Below are 18,482 nucleotides of genomic sequence, written 5' to 3' on the forward strand. Positions count from 1 at the left end.
AAAGTTGATGAATGTGCTTAATGACATTCTTAATTCTAAGTTCCTTTTATTAAACTCTTACATGTTATTTTCTTTGACTGTCCCCAAATTGCACACAAGAGATGCCACAGGAAAGGCAGAAAAATTCCCAATCTCCTATTTGGGGACCTGGCAGTTAAGATCCCCAGCTCCAGTCTTGGCAGGAGTACAGAGGGAGAGTTTGGGAAGTGCCTGTGGTGGACTTGGTGGGCTAAGGGTCCCGGCCAACACTACCTATGCTCAATAACACCTGTCTGCCTGAGATGGTTTCAAACCATCAGCAGAGCCCCCTGGAGCTGGTCTTCCAGGAATGAGCGTGCTATATTTGATTAAGATGCTTTCATTCCTAAAGAGGTAAAATAGAAATCATATACCAACCACCACCCCACCCCGCGCCCCCCAAAATATCCACAAATGCACTGAAGCCTCACAGACTGTTGACCGGAACCCTTCCCAAGAATTTAGGGGAAATCATCCAACTGAGAGAGCCGCTGTTACCAATATGCTGTTTCCTATATTTAATAACCTCGAGGAAGCCTCCCTGCTGCTGATAGGTGCCAGTTTCATCTGTCTGTTGAAGCTGGCAACACTCAGAGCACATGGTACTTTTACACAGAGGAGGGGCCAGAAGACAGAAAACCCCAAACATAATATTTTGTTATACAATTGAACTAACAAATGTCACACACGCACGCGCACACACACGCACACACACACACAAACACACAAATCCTCACCAGGTTTTTCCTTCACAAGGTTTCAACTAAAACAACTCAAGAGTTGACACTCCATCAGCAAGTGCCAGGATGAACTGTCAAAGCAAAGAAATAAAAGAGCAAAACCATCTTCCTACTTGAGCAGCACTGCCTTTCCATTACAGGAGCCCCTGTGTGGAGCACTGGGCTTCTTGAAACACAATTAGGCTTCAAAACTGATACCCACTGCATTTCCCCAGCACAGACCTCATTCACGTGAGCACTTTCAGAGCATGAGCTGCAACAAGCTTCTCAGAAAACAGGCTCTGGAAAGCGGAGAAGGTGCCTGACTCAGAGATCGAGCATGAGCTTGAGTTGTACCGTAGTTCTTGACACCACCTCCTTTTGGGTCAGTCCTAGCCTTGGGGTCACTTACCCCGAGTCATTTACCTAGGACCTTGGTTACATATTGAGAAGTCTGAGTGTAAGAGACCCTGAGGCACTGCCCTTTTAAGGATGCCAGAGCATGACATCAGTTCTGCTTCATATTCTTGACTGTTCCAGACAGCACGATCCAAGGCCTCACCAGGCTCCATCTACAGCAGCACTCACACCAGTGTGAGAATGGACAAAAGAATGAAACGAGATGCACATTCCCTCCCCTGAGCCTCACATCTGCAGAGCCAAGGTGTGGACTTCATTTAGCAGACGAGACAAGCCTGGAGTACAGAGCCACAGAGCTGGACTGAAGCAGTCCAACTTCAGGCTGCCCAGGCCCCACGCGGGCTAGGTGAGGCTGGCCCTTGCTTCCTTTTACGTTGTCTAATTGCATGTGGCTCCTGCCTTTCCTTTTTAAACTTGCTGGGCGATTGTTCAAAGTGGAGACTGAAAAGCAAAATCATTGAGAAGCCAAGGGACCAAGAAGTGCCTGGGGGACAGTGAGACAGACTCTGACGGGAAAGGAAGCAGGAATAAGCACATTGTAGACTGCAGGGTCAGCTTCCAATACCTCCATTCCGACTAGAGAGATGCACACTGACTTCAAACCAGCCGAAACTCTGCTCTCTATTAGTAATCCCTGGTGCTACAATTTTTAAGGAACACTGAAGAACGTTCCTGTAACAGAACCTAGTATCCTTTCACCACTGGCAATTCTGAATTCCAGCTCTTAGGAAGTAAAGTGTATCCTGGGAGAGACATGACCATCCTTTGCTGTCTACCCAATGCCAATCCCTTTCTTCTGCCTTCCCATCAGAATCTGGCTTGAGCAGCAGTGGTGGGTTACTGTGTCGAGCGTTGGGCAACGGATATAGACTACTGTAAGACAATGGTGACAATACCGTTTCCTGCTTTCCCTGCCTCTCTTGCAGTTAGTTTTAGTACAGTAAAATCTAAGCAGAAACCCAGTTCCAGCCAATAAAACCTAAGCATAAACCTGCCCAGATTTCCAGGAAGTATTTGCAATCCTAATAAAACAGAATCAGAAGCAGCTGGTACTGACCAGCTTTCCTTCCCTTGAACTAGGACACAATGGCTAGTGCTTCAGCAGCCACCTTGCGGCCATGTGGTCCAGAGAATGAGAGGTTCAGCCTAGATGGGTCAAGCCTTCATACCAAAGCCAGTAACCTTGAGACTCCTCCTTGCGAATGAAAAGCAAGCCACTCATTGGTCAGTTTTCTGTTACTCAAACCTGAACAGATTCCTAAATAATCCACACACACAAGCACTTTATTTATGCACATCAGTGATTCAGTGATACCAGCTACAATTCATTTCCTGTATATAACTATTTCTCAGTCCATTAAAGACTTCCACAAAATTTATCTAATTGGACCCACTAACATCTTGTGACCAGATGAGTGTGTTTTCCCCACTTCAGAGATAAGAAAACACGCCTGGAGAGGCGAAGGGGTAAGTGCAAGGCACTCACAGTCACATCTTCTCCAGGGCTTCTATGGAACCACCGTCAGCCCGCAAGGTGGTGCAGATGGTGCAGTTCTTCCGGCAGCTGGAGAAGGGAGGCTTCGGGAGGCCAGAGGGGTCCCTCGGCACAGCAGCCCAGCACACTCATAGTTCTATGGAGCTGGGTTTACTTATACAGAGGGTGCAGGTGGGACAACAGGGGTGCTAAGGTGGGCAAGGGCCTACCTGAAGAAGCAGTGGAGCCTCATTGAAAATTTCACTACTGTCATGGACAGAACTGTGTCCCTGAAAATTCCTATGTTGATGTCCCAGCCACCAACATGACTGCATTTGGAGACAGGGCATTCAAGCCAAGTTTAAATGAGGTCATAATGGTGGGGCCCTAAACAAATAGGGTTTGTGTCCATATAAGAAGAAAGAGAGACACCAGAGATCACTGGCTCTAGCTTCATGCATGCACAGAAAAGAGGCCATGTGTGGGCGCCGCAAGAAGGCAGCTGTCTGCAAGCCGAGGAGAGAGCCCTAACCAGAAACTAGCCCTGCCAGCACCTTCATCTGGGATTTTCAGGCTCCCAAATTGTGAGGAAATCAATGACTGCTGTTTAAGCCACCCAGTCTATGATATTTTGCATGACAGTCCAAGCAGACTAAGGTAACCACCTCAACTAATGCCAGTGGCCTCTATGTCTGCTGCTCCAAAGAGCCATTTTAATAATGGTTCTCAACTAACTGTTGGAGGTTAGGCACTACAAGGACTAGGTTGGCCCCTTCTGGAATTCTGTCCGAAAGTCAGTCTCTCCCAGCTCTGTGGTATCAGCCGGCTCAGGCCTCCATGCCCAGGAGGCTCTGAGCCCTAAAGGACACCCAGCAGGGCCACACAGAGTGCTCTCTGATGAGAAAGTCCCCAGTTCATGAGGTGCAAAGCCAAGCCACTGCAGCCTGTACTGTGTGCCTATGAAGGAGTGTGCCTTGCATCGAAAGTCTCAAAGCAGGGTCCAGCACCTCCTATGCAGCAGGAGGAGCCACAGTGAGTAGAACAAACATTATCCACAGATAAAGCACTGCAGAGAAGGTGCATGGATTCAACCTCTGTCTCAGTTTCCACTTTCAAGGGCAATTTAAATTACATTTGGTGGAAAATATAATAATATTTCTAGCTACGGAGAGACAGTGATGGCAGGATCTAGTACAGTAGGAATGGAAAGAGGCAGACTGAGGGAGAGATAAAATGAATTACTGAGACCTTTTGATTGATTTGATTGATTTGATGTGTGTGTGTGGCTTAGTGTATATGTGCATGGTACACGTGTAAGTGCATGTGTGTGTGGTGTGTGTGTGTGATATGTATTGTACTTGCATGTGTGTGTGGGGGTATGATGTGGGCTGTGTCTATGTGTGTGGTATGTGTGAGTGTGTGCTGTGTCTGTATGTGTGGTGTAGTGTCTGTAGGTGTGTGTAGTGTGGTGTGCATGTAAGTGCATGGGTATGTGTATAACACCTGTGGGGTGTGTGTGCGTATGTGCATGTGGGTGTGTGTTTATGGGTGTTTGACGTGTGTGGCTGGAAAAGGAGACAGTGAGAAGCCGCAGGAGTGAGCAGGATCTCCACCGCACTCCCAGGGCTCTGGGTGCTAGTTAAAGGGCAGTAGAGAGGTGCCTTCCTCTCACCCTCACAACTGCCTCACCATCCTCACTTTGCAGGGATACAGAGCACAGTGAGGGCTGCCACTCGCCCAGTGCTGCCAGCTGGCCAGGCCCTGCTGCGAGCAGTCTGCCTGGCCAGAACACCATGTTCCCTGGACTAGGGCAACCTGCTTTTTCCCATCAGCCTTTCAGAGCTGTACACAGGCAATAGTGAGCATCCACTCACTCCCTCACTCATTCCACACAGCACAAGGGGTCAGCTTCGCTCTCGCTGGAGCCCACCCCTGAGGAGACCTGAGAGAGGCCTGAGGCTGCGGAAGGACGCTGGTCACTGCTGCCTGACTTCCCCCAGCCTTCCCAGGGACAGGGCAGGTGGTGACCAGAGCGAGGCTTTCCGCATTGGTGGAAGCATCGGGGATTGAGGGAGCATTAACAAGGAAGGGGGCTCTGCAAGTGGACCCCGGCTTCTGACAGTATCAGAGCATCAACCCACGCATCACATGGGCCTCATCTCCCAAACATGTCCCGGACCCACTGCCTCCTAATCAGAACGCCCCAGTTGACCCTGTTCAGGGAGCCCAACCAGGGCTTCCACACTCCTCTGCAGGTCCCCAGCTCACCACAGACCCGCAGGAATCGGGCAGTTATGGCATCAACTGCCCTTCAGCTACGCCTTCCAAGGGTGGTCACTTCAGCTACCCTGAGGTAATCTGAATGTGAAAGGGACAGAATTTAAATGACTCTGCCTCATTTACAATTGTCCTTGCTGGAGGAGAGAAGAAACAGCATTGGGAGAAATTTCAGGTGATGGTTAATAGCAGCTTCCAAGAAAATGCATGCCCTGAAGCTATTTCATGGGCCAGTAAAAAGAGCCAAATCTCCCTTTTTGGTGCCTGACAAATTCCATAAAGACCTGCCTCATGGAGTGCCTCTTTCTGGACCTCAAGAACCCACCTACCGATGGCTGCAATGAAAGGCATTCAAGAGACGGAACACTCCACCCATACCGTAAAGCGTCCCCATCCCACTCCCACTCCTTGCTGTCTCAAATAGTGTGGTCCTCCAGAATGTCCCGCGTAGACGGTACAACTGCAAGTGTGAAGGTTCGATCCATCCACCATGTGAGGAGCTTTGCTAATCTAAGCCACATGCCCCAGGCTGAGTCTCCCCTTGGTCCTCAGCACCCTTGGTCTTAACACGCAAGTGATAAACGTCTTCTAAAATATAAGGGTTTAGCTGTCATTTCTAAGGGCACTAAGCTCCACACACACACACACACACACATACACACAGGCATGAGGTCATGCCACATCATCTATTCTCCCTCAGGATGAATTCTCAAGGCCAGGCCCTTCCCTGGACACTTTCAGAACCCAACCCAAAACACAGAGAAGGCAGAAGCAAGACATCTGATGCGGCACCTGTCAAACACCAGTGGCCTCATGTTAATAGAGCTCCATTCAGCAGGTAATGGCCCAGGCCAAGCATGTGCAGGTATACGCATGCCCTCCCCACACCAATGCCGTTGCTGATGCGGATGCTGATACCTGGGTCCATGGATCAGGCACAGAGTGTTCCACTCACTACCATCCAGCATTGTTAGGCTTCTGTACAGTAGAAACTCAATAAATTTTGCTTAAAAGACTAGAAAAGAGAATAATTATGTAAAGTGCCTTAGTTCATGATGATTTACTGCATGACACACCATATAGCTTTCTGACATGAAGAACTACTCTACCGCTCCAAGATTCAGCAAATGCCACATTCTTGTCTTGCCCTCCCCATAAACACTGGGTCTGATAAATATGTGGGGGAGGTCGGGGTAAGGGAGGACATTCTTTGTTCAAATAAGTTTGAAGAATACTGAATTCCACTGAAATAAACAATTTCTGTGTTGCAGGCCTTCTCAGAGCCTTTGATATGCTAATGAACATTATGCATCTTTAAGAAAAAAATAGTACATAACATTTCCCAAGCTTATTGAGTCAAAGAACCTTTATTTTGTAATGGAAGATATTTTAACATCATGAAACATAACTTGGGAAACTTCCAGTTTCACCATTTCACAAAGCTTTCTAATTTTCAAAATGTTTCTGTAAATATCAATCTCCTAGAATATCCAAGCCCAATTCCTGCCTCCGCAGTGACACCTGGACAACAGTCAGGAGGCTCTACTTACGTTTAACTGAGAATGCTTGAAAAGATTCCTTAACTGGGAATTATGGAAAACCACCAGAGGAATTACTGTAACACCTTGATTCTAAGACACATGATCAGCCTGATAAGAAATTGTAGATAAAAAGTAAAAAAAGAAATGGCGAGAGCATCAATCCCTGTAGACTAGGTCACTGTGGGGTAGCAAACAGACCAGCCGATACCCTAGCAGCTCATACCCACAACAGCTTATTTCTCACTCATGCTAATTATGCATTATAATCAGCCCGGGGCTATGCTCCACAAACCCTCTTTCTGGGTTTCAGGCTGATGGAGCAGACCACCCCAACCACTGGCATCAGCCATGCAAGGGTGCTCTAACGGACCACGTGTCAACAACTGACTCCAGCTGGAAGTGACACACAGCACTCCCATTCACAATTCACCAGGCGGAATCATCCCCCAGACCTGCCCTGCCGCAAGAGGCCCAGAGTCAGCCCAACCGAGTGCCCTGAAGAACTGAGAATCCCACCAATAGCACTGATGATGACCATGGCATGGGGGGGGCCGCGCCTGCTGCAACCCTGTTCGTGTGACACATCCTAATTCAAAAAGAAGATCCTAAGACAAAAAGAAGAGCCTTAACATTTAAGAAAATGGAATTTTAAAACTATGCATAAGTTCTTTTTTTTTTTTTTTTTTTTTTTTTTGAGACAGAGTCTCGTTTTGTTGCCCAGGCTGGAGTGTAGCAGTGCAATCTTGGCTCACTGCAACCTCCAACTCCTGGGTTCAAGCGATTCTCCTACCTCAGTCTCCCAAGTAGCTGGGACTACAGGCACGTACCACCACACCCAGCTAACTTTTGTACTGTTAGTAGAGATGAGGTTTCACCATGTTGGCCAGGCTGGTCTTGAACTCCTGACCTCTAGTGATCCATCCGCCTCAGCTTCCCAAAGTGTTGGGATTATAGGTGTGAGCCACTGGACCCGGCTAAAAATCATGCGTAAGTTCTATTCATGTTTACTGGGCAGTTACTTTTTGCATAGATTCATATCTATGCATGGGCCAAGTATCTATTCATTACACAACAGCTGTGAGTAAATACCCTGCCTTGCCATGGCGGAATGAACTCCTAGGGCAGAGTCCTGAAGCTCCCGCATTGTTCCTGCCACCTTCCCCGACTCTCAAATCCTTTGCTGCAAAGGAGACCACTGGGTTTCTTCAACATTGGTTCCCTGTCACTGAACAGAGGCACACACAACTCCCCAGCCCTTCTGCTGCTTCCAGGGCCTTCTAGGGTGCTGTATCTAAATTTACAATTGCACAAATCCATGCAATGTGGAAACTCCCCTCCAAACGCCCCCTGCCAGGACGTTTGTGCTGCTGTAGCCATAGGAGCAATGACATACAGATCTCTGATTTTATCAGGGAAAGCAACATGCCCAAGTGGACACTGTGAATCAGAGGGCTCTCAGCAGAATGACACTGCTGCAGAAACCAGAGCCACTGTCAGCTCCTCAGTCCCAAAGGTGAGTGACCGTTTGCATCTGTTCTCCCATCTGTTCATCACAGCCATCCCGCGAGGGTGGCTGGGGTGATGTACGATCATTCTGTCTTACAGATGAGCAAACACCTACCCAGCAAGGAATGAGCTCAAGGTCACTTAGCTCATTTGTGTCTGAGTTCATTGAACGTCCAGTGCTTCTGACCTCTCTGCCACTGGCCTTCCGTCAAAGCCCGTGAGGGGCTGGAACTGTGTGAGTTCACTTTGCAAAGATCCTCTGGTCTATGCTTGGATCCATTCTGGAAACAGAGCACTGGGCTATGAGGCGGTGGGAGCAGGATGGAGCCAGGCTGGGGGGCCTCTCCCACTATGGGCCATCGTCCTACCCAAAGCACAGCACTGGGATCCCACAGGGGTTGTTTTGTAAGTTGTTGTTGTGACACATAAATGTATGCACTCTGTAACAATCATGAACAGAAAGCTTCTCCAAAGATGGGGCACACTCTCTCACATGGACATTTGTTGGCAGCTCTCTCTCTTTGCCCATAGCACAGATGTTCTGGGAGAAAGGTCCCCACCATGTTCCCAGCCGGCACAGCAGGTGGTGACTTATACCATTCGCAATGCTTCTCCCTCAGCCAACAGTGACTGACCAGAAGAGGCACATGCCCCAGTTTGGGCCACTGATACGTGAGGAGCTTCTGCTGGCCTCCAGGAAAAAAGCCGCTGAATGAGTGAGGCATTGCCTGCTCTGGGCACAGGTGAGGATGCTGCTTTGAGGGCTCCGGCCCCTTTCCAGCCCATATCAAAAGATGAAAAGTAGCATGCCCTGGAATGCTTTTCATCCAATCACTCTGCGGTAACATCAAACCTTGGGTAGAGGACCCGTAGGTACACATGCAATTCTATCATGTCCTTCCTGGAACAAACAAAAGAGATATTTGATTCCTTCTTCACAAAAGCAGAAAAGGGAGGAAAAAGCTGTCTAAAATATTAGTCAGTTTCTTCTCCTTAACAACTGATCCCATTATATTAAGAAAAATCACTTTAAAAATTAGAATCACATGGCCAGGCGCGGTGGCTCATGCCTGTAATCCCAGCACTTTGGGAGGCCAAGGCGGGCAGATCACCAGGTCAGGAGATTGAGACCATCCTGGCTAACATGGTGAAACTCCATCTCTACTAAAAATACAAAAAAATAGCCGGGCACGGTGGCAGGCGCCTGTAGTCCCAGCAGCTCAGGAGGCTGAGGCAGGAGAATGGTATGAACCTGGGAGGCAGAGCTTGCAGTCAGCTGAGATCACGCCACTGCACTCCAGCCTGGGCCACAGAGTGAGACTCTGTCTCAAAAAAAAAAAAAAAAAAATTAGAATCACATGTTAAACATACATTGAGACCTTTACTACTAAAAAGAATCCTAGGGTAAATCCTTTGGCAAACAAATTAGTAATGCCAGAATTTAATTTATGTATATTATATTTATAACTGTGTTATGTTTTTCATATGCACTCATGCCTGCGCGTCCCATGGGAAGGCCGTTCTGAGGAAGGACACTTGAGAGGGGGTATGAATCGTAAGAAGGTGTCTGTCATGTGACAGTACATTAAGAAAGGCAAACTAATAAAGAAACCAAATAACCCCAAAACTTGCCTCAATTCACTTAATTCACAATGAAAACAAAATTTCAGAATTACATTTTCAGAACCCAAATCAGAAGAAAATAATGAAGTGATGCCGCTCTTGGGCACGCCATCATGCTGAGGCCGTGAACTAGTTTCTGTCTATGAGCACCGTTTCCCTGGGTCCTCTGCTTGGTAGGTTTTAAACGTCCAAATATTTCAACTGGGTGCCTCCTATTGCTGTCCATGCTTTTCATCCAATTGAAGTCAGTTATTCACACCTAGTTTCTCCTGTTTGTATTACACCACCCTAGATCATTTCCCCATCACTCATGGCTTATCAGTGAGATTTTGCTGAAAGTCTAGAGAAGCAGTCTGTGGTCAGGACTGATTAAAAAAAAACCTCCATTCTAAGGAAGGAGATGCCCTTCTGTAATCGAGAAATCAGACACCAGGAGATTAGGTGCATTTTAGTCACATTTTTCTGGGTTTTTTTGTACTCTATCCAGAAATTCAATATAATTTACGGACTAGAATGAATTCTACAGAATAATATCTCTCCTTTGGGCCTTTCCTTTTCTGATCTTTGAAAAACCCAAGGCTTTTGTTCTCCCATGGGCTCTAAAAGTCAGGACATGTTGGCAATTTCTGAAAGCATGGATTGACTTTAGATGGGAACCTAAGCTTCCTGGGTTTTTGGTAAGTCCTGCCCACAACTAGAGTGATGTCCTGTGTCACCTAACAGGCCAAGGGCCAGCAGAGCATGAAATCCAACCGACACCCATGCCCTTGGCCTGGGCTGCAAAGGGGCAGAACCTTATTCATACCAACCTGCTGCCCACCTGCCTTTCTCCAAATTGTGCACAGAGGCACTGCTGCGGCTTAATGTATGTGTCCTACCCACATTCGTAGATAGAACTTAGGCCTCAAGGTGGTGGTATTAAGAATTGAGGCCTCTGTGGGTGATTAAGTCATGAAGACCTCCCCCTCCTGAATGGGATTCATGCCCTTACAAGACAGCCGTCAGACAGTTGCCCCCTCTTCCATCTCTTCTGCCACGTGAGGATGCCACATTCATCCTGTGTGCTCTTCCATCACCCCCAGCTGAGGGAACAGCAACAAGGCACCATCTATGGAGCAGAGAGCAAGGCTGCATCAGACAATGAACATGGCAGTGCCTTGAAACTGGACTTCTCAGACTCCCAAACCGTGAGAAATACATTTCTATGATTTATAATTACCCAGTCTAAGTGATTTTGTTATAGCAGTGAGGATGGACTAGGCAGGTACCACACATGCTAGCAACAGCCTTGATGCCAAACGTTTTAACACAGTCCTTCGAAGTCTGTAACTGTATCTTTAAAAAATAAAAGGACAGGAACAAAGAGGTACAGAGAAAAGATGATATTCATTGCATCTCTCTTTATAGGGAGAAAAAAATAGAAACCACTAACATTTTCAACAAAAGGGTATAATGTAGTCACAGGTGCTCCTAACAAAGTGTGTCTGGCTTCCCTGCTTCCAGGTGAAGGGAGACAGCGGCCTCCCTGTGTTTGAGGGGTGAGGTCGTGGGCCTGGCTTTGACTGATAAAGAGTGGGCAGAGAGGTGATGTGCCTCTTTCAGGTGGAAGCCTGAGAGCTGCGGCCTGACCTCCCACACTCCTATCTCCAGCAGCCACTATGCAGTGGCTGCTCTTTGGGTCTGCAGTGTGACAGCCCCTGCTGACCGGGGATGGACAAGGGATGGTAGCAAGACATAAGCTTTTCTAAACCACAGAGATTCTGAAGCTGTTTATTACTGAAGCATAACAGAACTCATGGTGATTGATACAGAAATGAGCATCTGCTAATGGTCTGCTGCTGCTGCTGTAAAACAATTTTAAAATAATTTATGTAGTCCTGGTATCATGGGATGGGTGGAGAGTTTGGTAAAACTACTTCCTGTGGGCATCTTCAGGGCAGGTCCTCTACTTGAGAATAAGTGGAGGACAAAAGGTCAGTCCTGTGGGACAGAGGGACACTGATGGCTGGGTTTGGCAAGGTGATACAAGAAACAGATGAGCTCAGAAAAGAGATGAGCTCAGAAAAGAATTGGCCAATTTGTAAGCAGAAATGAATGGAGGGGTCCGTGCATGTAGCGATTTATCAGGCTGGAAGATGAAATAGCTTCTCTTCTCCAAATAATGAGATTAAACTAAGGATGGACTTTGAGCTAGAAAACCACATTTTAAAAGCAAGGATCTAAGGAAGGGCAGAACCCTTGAATTGTTGTTATAAATTACGCATGGAATAAAAGCCCAGTAATTTCTTTTTGTTGGATAAATGGCTTAGGGGGAAAAGTATAACCTAAAAACTAAGAGTATGACACTTCTGGGGAAGCCTGATGAGCTCAAGAAGGCTGCAAATAAGTTGGGTGCTAGAGAGAGGAAAGCAAGCATGCTTCCTGCAGCTCTTCTATAAGTCTAAAATTACCTTAAAACCAAAAAGTAAAAAAAATGGAGATCTGCATTGATTAATGCACATGGATGTTTAGTAAATATTGAGAGAGAAAAGAATATGACTAGTGTGATCTACATATATTTTCAGAGCTAAATAAATAAAATCTGAAAGCACAGATACCAGTATTGGTCATTTGGGAATATGGAATTTTGAAATTCCAATGTATTTTATTTTGTTTATCTGTGTAGTCTATTTTTTTCTAACGTAATTATATGTGTATAATTCAAAAACACTTCATTTTTATACAAACATATATGCTTATATACTTACATATAAGTACTTATATATTATACGGGTAACATAAACTAAATATACATTATATATAACATATAAGTAACATATAACAAGTGGATATATATTATATGTCATATATAATGTATAAGTATATACATTATATATTATTTTTATATGTAATATCAAACATATTCAATATATGTAATTATCAAAATTATAATCACAGTATTTATGGTTTTGTGATTATGGCCTAGGTATACAGGTGTTTTAAATATCCAGTCCCTCACCTCCACACTGTGAAGTGGTATCATTCACGTGGCAACTAAGAAGTTGAATACAACTCACGTACTGAGTGTCAGATGCAAAGGTTGATGAAAGAAAGCCCACTCCTACCCCACTCCATCCTTAAACATTCTTATTATTTGCTTCTGCTGGCAACCACTTAGCACTTCATATCACAGGAAGCGACAATGGAAAGCTAGTAACAGCAAAACACAGAAATCAGTAAATTATCTTGCAAGCAGGCAATGGAGTATATAAATTACTACTGAAAAGTAATTGAGACTGTCTATAAGACGATTTCAAGTCTATATATTTAAAAATATAAGGTATAGATGTATCCCACTTAAGCAATCAACCACACACCATTTGCCTTCAAAGTTTCAAGTAATAAAGTCAGAGTTAAATCCCGTTTTATCCTGACACTTCTCTTCAGGTTCCTTTAGGTTGAGATCATCACTTGACTATTTTTTGAGCTATATTTTCTATGAGATATCTCACAATTCTTCCCCAAGTAAACTGACATTGATGCAATCATTATAGTCAACATGTACAGTGTGTCAGGCACAGTACTAAATGCTTCCCATGCATTTATTTATTTTAATCCTAGTAACAAGACACCATTGCTCTCCTCACACATGGACACCTATTTCTCTCTCTGCCTGCCTACTTTACAGAAAACTGGCCCCATCACTTTCTGGTAGCTGTGCTCTTATAACAGGTCCCAACACTGGATCCAGTGGTTGGCTCCCCACAAGCTAGACCAGAGTCCTCCAGGAATTTGAAATCTAGGCTGGACGATTCTTTTTACTTTTTTTTAATTTGTAAATTTTTATTTTTTAACCAGCTTTATTAAGATATAATTCACTTACCATAGAATTCACCCATTTAATGTGTACAGTTCATTGGTTCTTAGTATATTCACAGAGTTGTGCCACCATCAGCACAATCTAATTCTAGAGCATTTTCATCACCCTGAAAGAAACCCTGCACCCACCAGCAGTCACTTACCATTCCCTCCCCGGCCCCCAGCCCTAGGCAACCATGAGACTACTTTCTGTCTCGATTGGTTTGCCTATTCTGGGCATTAATATAAATGCAATCATATAATACGTGGTCTTTTGTGACTGGCTCCTTTGGCTCAGGATATTTTCCAGGGTCAGTCATGTTGTGGCATAAATCAGTTTTTCATTTCTTTTCTTTGAGACGGAGTCTCGCTCTGTCACCAGACTGGAGTGCAGTGGCGCGATCTCAGCTCACTGCAAGCTCCACCTCCTGGGTTCAAGCAATTCTCCTGCTTCAGCCTCCCAAGTAGCTGGGACTATAGGCACGTGCCACCACACCCTACTAGTTGTTTTTTTTTTTTTTTTTTTGTATTTTTAGTAGAGATGGGGTTTCACCATGTTGGCCAGGATGGTTTTGATCTCTTGACCTCATGATCTGCCCACCTCAGCCTCCCAAAGTGCTGGGATTACAGGCGTGAGCCACCAAGCCCAGTCCAGTTTTTCATTTCTTTCTGTTGCTGAATAATAACACAATATACAACACACCATTGTATATTACATTTTATTTAACCATTCATCAGTTGATGGGCCTTCGGTTGGTTCTAGTTTTTGGTTATTATAAATAATGATAATAAACATTTATGTATAAGTTTTTGTGTGAACATGTTTTCACTTCTCTTCCCTAGAAGTGGAATTACTGGATCACATGGAAATTCTATGTTTAATTTTTTGAATAACTACCAAACTGTTTCTCAAAGAGCTGTACCATTTTATATTCCCACCAGAAACATACATATGATAGTTCCAATTTCTCTACCTCCTTGTCAACACTTGTCTATGTTTTTGATTCTACATATCCAAGTGAATGTAAAGTGCTGCCTCATTTTGCTTTTGGTTTTTGTGTCCTAATGACTGATGATGTTGACTATCTTTTCATATGTTTACTGGCCATTTGTATATCAACTTTGGAGAAATGTCAAGTGTCTTTTCTATTTGTTATTGGGCTGTCTTTTCATTACTGGGTTCTAAGTGTTCTTTATATATTATAGATATGAGTTCCTTATCAGATACGATTTACAAATATTTTCTCCCATTCTGTAGGCTGTCTTTTTGCTTCCTTAAAGGTAGTATTTGCAGCACAGAAGTTTTAAATTTTGATGTGGTCTAATGTATTTATTTTTTCTCTTGTTCCTGGTCTTTTGGTATCGTACAGTGGTAGCTCTCTGAAGTGAAGAAGCTACTGGTGGTCACCTGCTCCCATGTGTGTAAGGAACTCAGTAAGGAGAGAGAAAATGGCGTAGTCAAACAGTGGGAAACAGAGCCATGTAGGCAGACACGGGCATGGGCTTCCCAAAGCGCTGCTTTCTGGGGGCAGACACACCCTAGACCCAGCTGCACCTGACTGGGAATCCTTGTGCATCATGGACCCCGCTCCCCAGCTCCCTCCAGTTTCTGTTATTTATTAGGAAACAGACAAAGAAGCAACAGAGAAAACAAGACATTCGACAAGCATACCTAGTTTACAGATAAGAAAACAGATTCCAAGAAGGTCTAGTCACAAAGCGGGTGCTGTGGAGGGGCTGTGATTCAAACGCAGGCCTGCACCCCCAGCCTGGCCACCCTGCCTCTTCGTGGGCAGAGAAGAAACATCACAAATAACCAGACAAGCTTCTCTTCACTTGCAAAGAGATTCACAGAAAACTTTCTTTAAATAGCACACTCCAAGTGTCAGTTGCCGGGACTTTCTTACATAAGACAGATCAGCAATTGTCGAGCCTGAAGAGACTTCATCTCTAATCCAGGCAGACCCCTCAGGCCCAAGGGGGCAAATCGCTTGGGAAACGCACTGTAACACACGTTTCCGGGAATATCTGTATAGACTGACCTCCAAGTGGAGGGGAAGGCTGCGTACCCTCACGGAGTACTCTAAGATCTCCACAGACAATAACTAGTTAAAAAGACACTCTCAGTTTTCTAAATTCTCTGAATAAAACTCTACAAGATGTATGGTTCCATGCGAAAACCACAGAGAGTAAAATGGGGCAAAACCAATGTGGCCTGCGGGGCATGCATTTCAAGGGGTTGGAGAACAATGTTCAAAGGATGCTCCAGCTACATGCTGTAAACTTTGTCAGCCTCTGCAGCCTGTGTCTCAAAGACAAAAAAGACCACATACATAAAGCTCTGCTCCTCGATGTCTCCCCAGGACACCTCATTCGAACACAGAGCGGGTGCTGCGATTCAAACGCAGGCCTGCATCCCCAGCAGAAATCGAGAAATTCGCCAGGCAGGTAGGAGCATCAGCGACCTCCCACCGATCTTACTAAGCTGGGCTTCCAGGAAGGAGAAGGAGTGTCTCTGCTCCATCCCCAGGGGTGTGGCCTCTTAAGAGTGAGCATTCCACATGTTAGCCAGTAAATCACAGCTGCTTAAACAAAATAGCGAACCTATACATTTGATTGTCAAAATGCAGACTCCCACACCAAGCAATCTTTGCCAAAAAAGAGGATACATTTATTTTAAAAGAGCTAAAATTACTCATTACCCTGTTTTTGAGAGTTGCCATATCTGTTACATAAATATCCTTACAGCAAAGAATAGGTAAGCGTAAAGTTAGCAAAATCATTACGCTCAAGGTTTCCAAAGGGCACTGCCTCCTAAACCTACCTGATGTAAAATATCTCAACTTACTTTCTTCTCAAACAAATATAGACAAGGATCTTGGCTGTGAACTTCATTTTTCTGATTGCACGTGTACCTTAGAACCTAAAACTCAGAAGATAAATTCATGTGGTTCACAGGAGGATGCCAGAATATCAAACTAGAACTGCCTGGTCACGAGCCCTCAGCAGCAGCCTAAATCCCATGCTGGAAAATGTGGATTTCATCGTCTTTCCAAAAGGAGGTCTACTTTGACAATGTCAAACTTAAAAATAAGAAACAGCTCATGGCATAAATTGTCATATGTCATTAACCTGACACCCTCAAAGAATATTCATTCATTCATGGGTTATTTCATTCATATGTGCATCTTTATGCATTCATTGAACATCTTCCAGACAATCTTACAGGCCGGTTAGGTAGGCAAAAAGATAAAGACACAGTCCAAAGCATGAAGAGCATAGTAGGGGCAGCACCAGCCACTAGGCAGATGACCTGTTAGAGCACCAGCAAAGCAGGGACACTGAACCAAGGCCTTTGTCCAGTATCTGGAACAGACTCCTTCATGCTCAGGACACTGAAGCCTGCTCCTTCTGCTAGGCTGGCTCCGGCTCAGCATCTGGGTTTTATCCAAGCACTCCTCAGAGAGGCCTTCCTGAGCCGCATCTCACTCCCGACCCTCCATTACTTCACCTGTTTTATTTCCATAGCAACACCTGCTGCTTTGCAAGAATGCTCCGTGCATGAATGCCAGCTCACCAGGTATTCTCCATGCCCACAACACACCGAGCATCCGACAAGTCGTATTTTTCACTATAAAGATAATGAAAGGAAAGGAAAGACAAGACAGCCAAACAGAAAGAACTGCTAAATTTCAGATAAATGCTGCTTTACTATAAGAGATGTCTTCCTAAATGATTGTTCTAAAGATAACAAAAACATTATGAAAAGCCTTGAAGTTATCACCCTCATTTTTTAAGATAGCCTCTTCAACGTAGTGATTGTCAATTATTTTGCTAAGAAAGATGAGGCCATTAGATACTCACACATCCACTCCCTTCACCCAGCCAAAGACTTTCCTAAGTTATAATATTATTTGCAAGGTTCACATCATTTATATCACATACTTTCACTGTAATTCATGCAGATGGCCTGTCTTACTTTTATGTTTATACATATCCAATGTTCGCCACCCATTTATACTAAGCTCTGTACTTCTATTCACTTTTATTTTGGCTAGATTTTGATATTTAATAGTTTTATTCAAAACCCCTTATTCAAAAGAGCTCATAGCAGCTAAGCTTTCTGATTTACAGCATGCTTGAAAAAAATCTATCTATTATCTGTGTCTTTATACTCGGGACAATTTGGCTAAATAGGAAATCATTGAGGGCCCCATTGTTCCACTCAGAATTTCTCAGAAACCAGTATCTTTCAGAAAGTGTTGCCTGGCAGACGCTGACCCAGTGTGATTCTACCTACCTATGTTCCCAACTTTGTCTGCTTTTGGGCTGGAGTGCAACAGCGCGATCTCCGCTCACTGCAAGCTCCGCCTCCCGGGTTCCCGCCATTCTCCTGCCTCAACCTCCGAGAAGCTGGGACTACAGGCGCCTGCCACCACGCCTGGCTAATTTTTTTGTATTTTTTTTTTTTTTTTTTTTTTTTTTAGTAGAGACGGGATTTCACCGTGTTAGCCAGGATGGTCTTGATCTCCTGACCTCCTGATCCGCCCGCCTCGGCCTCCCAAAGTGCTGGGATTTACAGGCGTGAACCACCACGCCCGGTCCCTTTTCTGCTTTTGTGCCAGGTAAGAATCACCAAGGAAATCGAGAAATTCACCAGGATGACAGTCAGTCTTGTTCAGTCTTTTTAATGCTTACTTTATTAGTCCATTTTCACACTGCTGATAAAGACATACCTGAGACTGTGCAATTTACAAAAGAAAGAGGTTTAATTGGACTTACAATTCCATGTGGCTGGGGAAGCCCCACTATCATGGTAGAAGGCAAAGAGGAGCAAGTCATATCTTACCTGAGGGAAGCAGGCAAAGAGAGAACAAGGAAGATGCCAAAGTGGAAACCCCTGATAAAACCATCAGATCTTGTGAGACTTATTCACTGCCATGAGAACAGGATGGGGAAAACTGTCCTCATGATTCAATTATCTCCCACTGGGTCCCTCCCACAACTTGTGGGAATTCTGGGAGTACAATTCAAGATGAGATTTGGGTGGGGACACTGAGCCAAACC

The 18,482-nt window shown here is 44.9% G+C and overlaps 1 protein-coding gene across 5 annotated transcripts in view; it reads right to left on the minus strand.

The window, feature by feature from the left end:
- Positions 1 to 18,482, minus strand: part of LOC105497527 (OTU deubiquitinase 7A) — a 368,351-nt gene that overhangs the window by 305,040 nt on the left and 44,829 nt on the right. The window contains exon 1 of one of the 5 annotated variants that reach the window (XM_071067241.1): positions 2,644 to 5,711. The exons of the other annotated variants lie outside the window; for them this stretch is intronic. The gene's annotated coding sequence lies outside the window, so the exon portion shown is untranslated. Of the gene's footprint in view, positions 1 to 2,643; positions 5,712 to 18,482 lie in introns of those variants that run through there. 5 annotated transcript variants of the gene reach the window in all.

Source organism: Macaca nemestrina, chromosome 7 (genome assembly GCF_043159975.1).
Source record: "Macaca nemestrina isolate mMacNem1 chromosome 7, mMacNem.hap1, whole genome shotgun sequence".
Taxonomy (NCBI): Eukaryota; Metazoa; Chordata; class Mammalia; order Primates; family Cercopithecidae; genus Macaca; species Macaca nemestrina.